The 7,359-nt window shown below is 37.6% G+C and overlaps 1 pseudogene; it reads right to left on the reverse strand.

Annotated features, from left to right (window-relative positions):
• Positions 1–5,095: 5,095 nt before the first annotated feature.
• LOC102452631 (protein FAM200C-like) lies at positions 5,096–6,741 on the reverse strand (annotated as a pseudogene).
• Positions 6,742–7,359: the final 618 nt, after the last annotated feature.

Consider the following 7,359-nt stretch of genomic DNA (forward strand, 5'->3'; position numbering starts at 1 on the left):
ACCCCAAACATTACTATAGGCCCTGAGCAACGCTGGGTACATCTACTAGTATATAAATCTTTGTACGTACCTATTTCATTATAAATGAAAATCTCAAAGCATTTCATGTACTTTGTTAATTAATGAAGCTATGAAAACATGGGTGTATTCACATTGCACAGGTGGTAAATAAAGTTGCTTTAATTGACTACGGCCAAACAGTACATTAATGGCAGAATTGAGAATATAAAAACTGAGGTATTCCTTAACCTGAATAAGGGTGGTAAAACATGACTCCGGACAAAGTAAAGTAAAAGCTCATTGCCTTTAACCTTCTTGCAATCAAGACAACAACTGCTTTGAATTTCCTCTCCTCTTTTTGGCAATACAATCAAAGAACAGAACATTCTTACTTGGTTTCTTTGCAATACTAACTGCTTTTTCCTTGTCCTTGTGATTTTTCTCAGTTTTACAGAGGAAGGAAGGCAAGATAGTGATAACCCATTGGTGTTTTTCGGTGAGCTTGGTCCTCTGATTTCGGTTGTTGCCCCAGATAAATGTCAAATAAACTCACGTAGAAAAAAGTTATTAAGCATTTACGTGTCATCAGCTCTAGGTTTCACAGATTTTTTCTAAATTTAAAGCTTGTAGAAGTTCTCAGATTGTTGGCCCTCAAGACTTAAATTATCTACCTACAAAGTAAGTGGACTTTCGTTCATTCTCCATCCTTATTTAATCCTTGATCTATTTGAATCTGCCAAGAAGGATGCCAATTAGTGTAATTTGTGACATTAGATGCTATGCTAAGACCACCATTGTGTTTCACATAGGTCAGTGGAATGTCCTTGCTTGGTAATGACTTTCTGTCACTGTCAGCCAGAGTGTGATTTTTTTTTTAAATTACTAGTCTATAAATGAAAGGTCTGTGTTGTATTATCAATCATCGGAACCATCTAGCTTGCAGGATCCTTAAGGTTAATGGACCCAGTACACATTTTGAAGAAAAGCAAAGTTTCAAAAAGTTTGCAAGTCACTACTTTAGGCTACCTTTCTATATCATTATAACTATAAGCCATGACAGTATATGAATAAGTAAGTTGTTTGATGTACATTTTAGATGCATTCTGATTGCTGAAAATGACCAATAGACAACTAATAACACTCTGTGATGTTCTACTGTAAAGCAAATATGACTCATTAATTTTTCATTTAATTTTCAAAATAGTTTTTTTTTTAAAAAGCTGTGTTGTAGGAATTCATATAAAGCATTCTTTTTGCTGAAAAGTAGTTCCTGGCACAAAGATGAGCAAAACAACAGAAGGTATTATACTTATTTCTATCTGTATTCAATACCTTTATTATTAAATATTTTTCTCAACTCTCATCCAAATGAGATTCCTTGAACTACTTTGGTGCCTTTTTTCTCATTATAATCTCCACAAACAAAGCAATAGTATAATCCATCTGTCAGCTTCTCACTTTTTCTTAAGATATATGTGGAATATTCAGCTAGTCTGTTAGTTCTCTGGCATTTGTGTGTTTTAAAATGTAGTGGTTGTGATGAGACAAATTTAAGTCTTGAGTTGAACTGGTTTGCTGCCTGTGCTGGCTTTGCAGTCTGAAAGGGAATGCACAACTAAGGTTTCTCTAGGATTTTCAAAAGCTTAAACTCGGAGAATTTGGACTGTTTGCTTTTTGAGATATAGATTAGGGCTGCAGTTCCTGTTTTCCCAAGACCGAACCATGCTGGTCTGGATGGAAGAGAAACACGTTTCCTCTGCATTGCCACATTTTAATTGTGTGGTGTTGCAGGCATTCTTCAGACTCTATAGTCATCCCTTTGGAGTGGTAAGAGTTTTGAGCTTTTCTGGGAGGGTTCTCAATAGGTAGACCAAATGCCTCCTGCCCTTTCCAGCCATCAACCTCAAGTGTCTAGTGCCACACAAAACAGGTCTACAATGCTCTATATTTAGGAAAGACATGGCGTATTTAGGAAAGACATATACTGTCAAACGGTAAGATTCCAGTAAGAAAATACTAGACATTTCTCTCTCATTCATTCATATTATGTAAAGTAGTTTATATTCTGTTGAGTCTTTGATAACAAGAAACAACCAAGTTGTCTGAACTACAAAAGCATATAATCTGCCACACCCTCCCCAAACCGTGGTTGGAGAGCTCAAAGGCAACTACATATCTGCCAGATTATACCATTTTATTTCAATGTTATTTTGATGAGTCTATTGGCACGTTGTAAAAAGCCTACAATGCCTTCCAGGACATCTGGGTTTAGGAGTGATTTTGGTGTTCCTGAAACTCCTACAACGGCACATTACAACAGAGGACATTGGTTTTTGGGTGGAGTGAATTTTTCCTGTTCTTTGTTGGCTAATTCATTAAATATCACTGATTGTGTACTAAGAAGATGACACTGCCAGATACATTATCATTTAATTAGATTTGTGACTTAATGACGGCATTGAGGCTGGCAGAAAAAAACTCAGCAAGCTCATATTTCTCTAGGTAAGCACACAGCTTTATCCCTTTTAGTATTTCTGCTTTTTTCCTGGAAGTTGCAGTCACTTGAAGCATCATGTTAGCCATAAAAATATCTCTGTTAAAATATATGGGAATCTTCACATCCACCTTTTTATCATACAGGAAACTTAACAGCACCCTTTACTTTGAAAGCATTACAAGAGAAAGCTTCTCATTCCTGGCAAAATGCAAAATCTGTGCACAAGCCAAATACTATATGCCAAATCCTTACTCCCATGTAGTGTTTGATTAATCGTTTCCATGATATTCTACGTTTTCTGTAATGTTTGTCCAGTGAAACTGAATGAACCGATGTACATAGCTAAAGAATTGCCCAGTGCAGTAAAATAAGTAAGTAAGTAAGTAAGTAAGTAAATAAATAATAATAAAAAATAGATACATTGAGCCTATATATGGGCTATGAGAACTATATCAAGCTTTTCATTAAAGAAATAGCGAAATGAATGCACTCTTGCAAAATAATCCAAGAATAGAAAAATACTTTTGACTTATGCCTAGTACCTGTTGCCATGGCTTTTAATGACAGTTTCAGTAAGCTTGAGTAAACAATACACCAGCTCTAGTACTCTATTTGTACAGAACATTCATATAGATATTCTGGACTTGTATGAATAGTCAGTCAGTAGTGTAACGTTCAGATAAAATAATGGTTCAAACAAAAGGCTGCAAACAAGTTTTGAATTGACTAAAAAGGAGCCAGTATGAGGTCTGTCCCAGAGGCCTAACTGAACAAAGGACAGAGTTGAAAATGTTTTTGTAAATGGAGATTAAAGTAAGGGAAGTGCTTGGTCAGGGTGAATTGTCCTTCGAGCCTTAACTTCATCATTGTTTGTTTCATTGTTTAATTAACAATGCATCTGATTGAGGTCGAAAGGTTCATCCATGTGCTTGTATCACTGTTGTATTGCTCATTGAAGAATTTGCCTCTCTGTCCCTGAATAAGACAGTTCAGTTTTTCAGGAAGCATGTTCAGGGTCAGTCAGGCTGCACTTGGAGAGGAGAAATCAGAAGTAATACCAGTGTGCTTGCTCTTCACCTCTGTCCTCCAGGTTGATAACATTCTTCCGAAATCTGAGATGCTGGTATTTGAAGCAATCACTTGGGCAATCTTGGAACATGAATCATATATGGGTAGTAGGATTCAGGTTCATGAGGCTGTTTCAGTGAATTTCAGTGATGTATCTCTTCAGTGTTTAATGACTACCTTACTGTTAGCTTGTTTTTAGCTCTTTTGTGCTTGGACAAATTTTGCAGGCACAATTATCGTTCATTGTTTGGGCTTTGCACTCTTATGAATATGTAAATATAAGCGACAGTTACTTCCAATGGCAAATAAAAACCTTAGTTTCTTTTCTGATAATAGAAATAATTCACTATGTAATATAGAGATGGAACTATGGGTACATATACATAGTAACATTATTTTGAAATAACTAACATTATTTTGAAAGAACTTAGTCTGTGTCTACATAGCAGGAGCAGTTATTTTAAATAATGTCGAAATACTGTCAAGCTGGAACTCTTCTTACTCCAACTCCTGTAACCCTCTTTGTAGGAGGAGTAAGGGAAGTTGGAGGAAGAGTGCTCTATTTTGAAATAAGTCCTGTGTAGATGCTCCCAGGTTCTAAATATGCTATTTTGAAATAAGCTATGCACTTGACGTAGCTCAATTTGCATAGCTTATTTCGAGTTAAGCCCTGCTGTGTAGACACACCCTAAGATGCATAAATGTTGAAGTTGCATGCCAGTAACCTTTTACTAGAAAAAGCTAAAGCTACTTGAAGATAAATTAATTCTGTGCTTAAAGAGAGAAATTAATGCCGTTAAAAGAGTGGATTACAATATCATTGACAGTCTTTTATGTGGATAAATGTGACAGTTTCTCCCCTGCCAATACACAATCTTGAACTTCAGGGTCTTAAGCTATATCAGTTTTATATATCTTCTGAGCAGGGATTGCTGCCTCCAACAAACTATAAAGTGGTTTGTAGCTGTGGTAAGAATGCATAAACTAGAACCCAGGTCTGTGGAATAGCAAATGTTCCCATCAGTATCACAAGGAGGCCATGCAGCATTGCAATCACAGAGCATTGTGCAGAGCAGGTGTAACCCACACACTTACTGGTTATCGTTCACTGTCTCTTGTAGTGGCACTTACAGAGAGAAAGAATGAATTTGTTCTACAGCAGTAGTTCCCAAACTTTTCGGCATCATGCCCCCCCCTTTTGATTTTTGAGAAACCCTCAGACCCCCCACCTCTTCTTGACCATCATCCAACCTCCCTTTTAACAAGAAATTCAATTTGTAATTTAAAATTAAAAATAAACTCAAAAACTTGGTATAAAAATTATTTAAAATTAAAAATATGCGCAAATATTTTTTTTGGCACAAAAAATAATAAAAATGTAATTTAACATAAGAAATAGCAGAAACAAATTGAATTTAATGTGAAGGATGCTGCTGCATTTTTTTCACGATTTGGGAAATCCTAGGTTTGAAAGATGAAAGTGGGCAACGCAAATAATTTTCGACATCCAGTCAATTGTTTTGGTTTTAATGTGACTAAACTTGAAAAGCATTTTCACAGAGGTACTTTGATGAAAAGGGAATAATGAGTTGTGCTTCTTCTCCAACTTCTGAGTTCATTGGGAAATATTTTATCCAAAATTCCTCCAAGCTTGTGTTTTCGAAATTATCTTTCTCACTTGAATCATATTTTACTTTGAGTGCTTGTTCTTGCAATACTTCTGGCAATGAATTAACATCAACGTTGAATGGATTGCGTACTAATTTATGAATGGGGTTGCCAGAAAAGTTGTCTGTAAAATAGCGGATGAATTAATCAGTAAGGCAGTCCAGATAAAACACAATTTTGTTCTTCACATCTTCTTTACAAACTTCTTAGAAAACTTCATTTTCAGCGACTGATGAAAATGTCGGAAAAGACAAAAAGTTAGGCATCTGAGCTTGTGTTTGATGTTTCCAAAGCTGGATTTTTTTTGTAAATGCTTTGATGGCATCCTAGTGCACTATAATGTTTGCAGGGTTGTTTCCTTGCAGCTTCAAATTGAGGTTGTTCAAAGATTCAAAAATGTCCACTAGGTATGCCAGTGAAAGTTGAAGCATTTGGTCTGTAAATGCATGATATAACTCTTCTTTCTTCTGTTGCTTGAGGAAAATTGCCACTTCATCTTTTAGTTCAAATAATCTCGAAAGCATGTTACCTTTGGAAAGCCATCGTACCTCCATGTGAAACAAAAGAGTTTTATGATCCGCTCCCAAATCCATGCAAAGAGCATCAAAAAGTCTCATATTTAAAGAACTGTTCTTCACAAAATTGACAACTTTGATGGCCAAATTCAATGAGTCACATGGGGTTTTAGCGGCCTATGCTTGTCTGTGTATGACAAAGTGAGTTGTGGTTATGGCTGGATTTTTTTCTTTCACCAACGTCACAAATCCAGAGTGAGAGCCAAGCATTGCTGGAGCACCATCTATGCATACCCCAACCAATTTTCCCCATGAAAGTCTATTTTCTTCAAAAAAGTCAGAAATCATTTTCATAATATCAAAAGCCTTTGATGTGGTCATCAATTTCTTCGAAAAAAGCAGTTCTTCTTTCACAGTTCCATTGTTAATGAATTGAACGTAGACAAGCAACTGACAGTATTGTGCTACATCAGTGATATCACCACACTGAATTGCAAAAAAAGGAGAAGCCAGCACTGCCTCCACAACTTGAAGCTTAAGATCTTTCACCAATTCATCGATGCGACGTTTCATGAATTGTCAGAAAGCAAAATTTCCAATAGTTTGTTCTTGCTTTCAACACGATATCAGCTGCCTTCGACAAGCGAGGCTTCATAAGAGTTTCTCTGATTATGTGCGCTTTCTTGGCTTTAGCGATGAGCAATGACAGTTCATAAGATGCTTCTACCACTTTGGCCGAAGCTTGATGAAAAGCTCCAGAAGTGTCCAGCTTCATGCATTTCAAATTTTGAAGTTTAGCAGCAAAAAACTCTTTTGGTTTCTCTGTCAAAGCTCAGTGGTTCTTCAGGTGTTGCTCAAGACAAGTAGGTCTCAAGGTGTCATTGCTAAAAACGGTGTGGCATACTACACATTGAGGATGATCAATCCCATTTTTTTTCATAATGGTGAAGCCATACTTAATGTAGTCTTAATTGTACAGTAAAACTCCATTAGTTCGGCATCCAGTTGTCTGGGCACTCCTGATAGTCTGGCATCAACTGGAACCTGGAACTGCTCAGGTCAGCTGCTCTCACAGCTGGGCCACTGTGACCCGCACCGTTCCGCTCATGGTACCCAGTGCACACAGCATCCAGATTGCACATGCTGGCAACCAGCCGCTGAGCACAGGGAGCTGCTTCGGGATCTGGACATAAGGTTGGGGGAGAAGGGGAATTGGGTGACAGCAGGGAGAGGAGGTGTTTGGCTCTGGGGAAGGGAAGGAGAGGGGAGGGGGATTGGGTTGCACACGGCATCCCGGCCAGTTCATTGAGAAGCCGGCTGCTCAGTGCACATGCCCCAGTGCCAGGAGGGAGACATGTGGCTGTACCGGCAGCTCCGGGACCCGAACATAAGGTGGAGGGGATTGGGTTGGGAGTATTCTCCCTCATAGTACCTCCTGGTACTCTGGCATATCCAATAATCTGGCACCACCTAGATCCCAAAGGTGCCGGATTATCAGAATTGTACTGTACTTCATTTTCTTAATCGCAGCCATAATAATATTAATTTAAAAAAATCTATAAAAATATTTTTCCTCATTAGAATAAATGTAATGGATGCAAGTTACTTTGA

This window comes from Pelodiscus sinensis, chromosome 13 (assembly GCF_049634645.1).
Source record: "Pelodiscus sinensis isolate JC-2024 chromosome 13, ASM4963464v1, whole genome shotgun sequence".
NCBI classification, from domain to species: Eukaryota; Metazoa; Chordata; order Testudines; family Trionychidae; genus Pelodiscus; species Pelodiscus sinensis.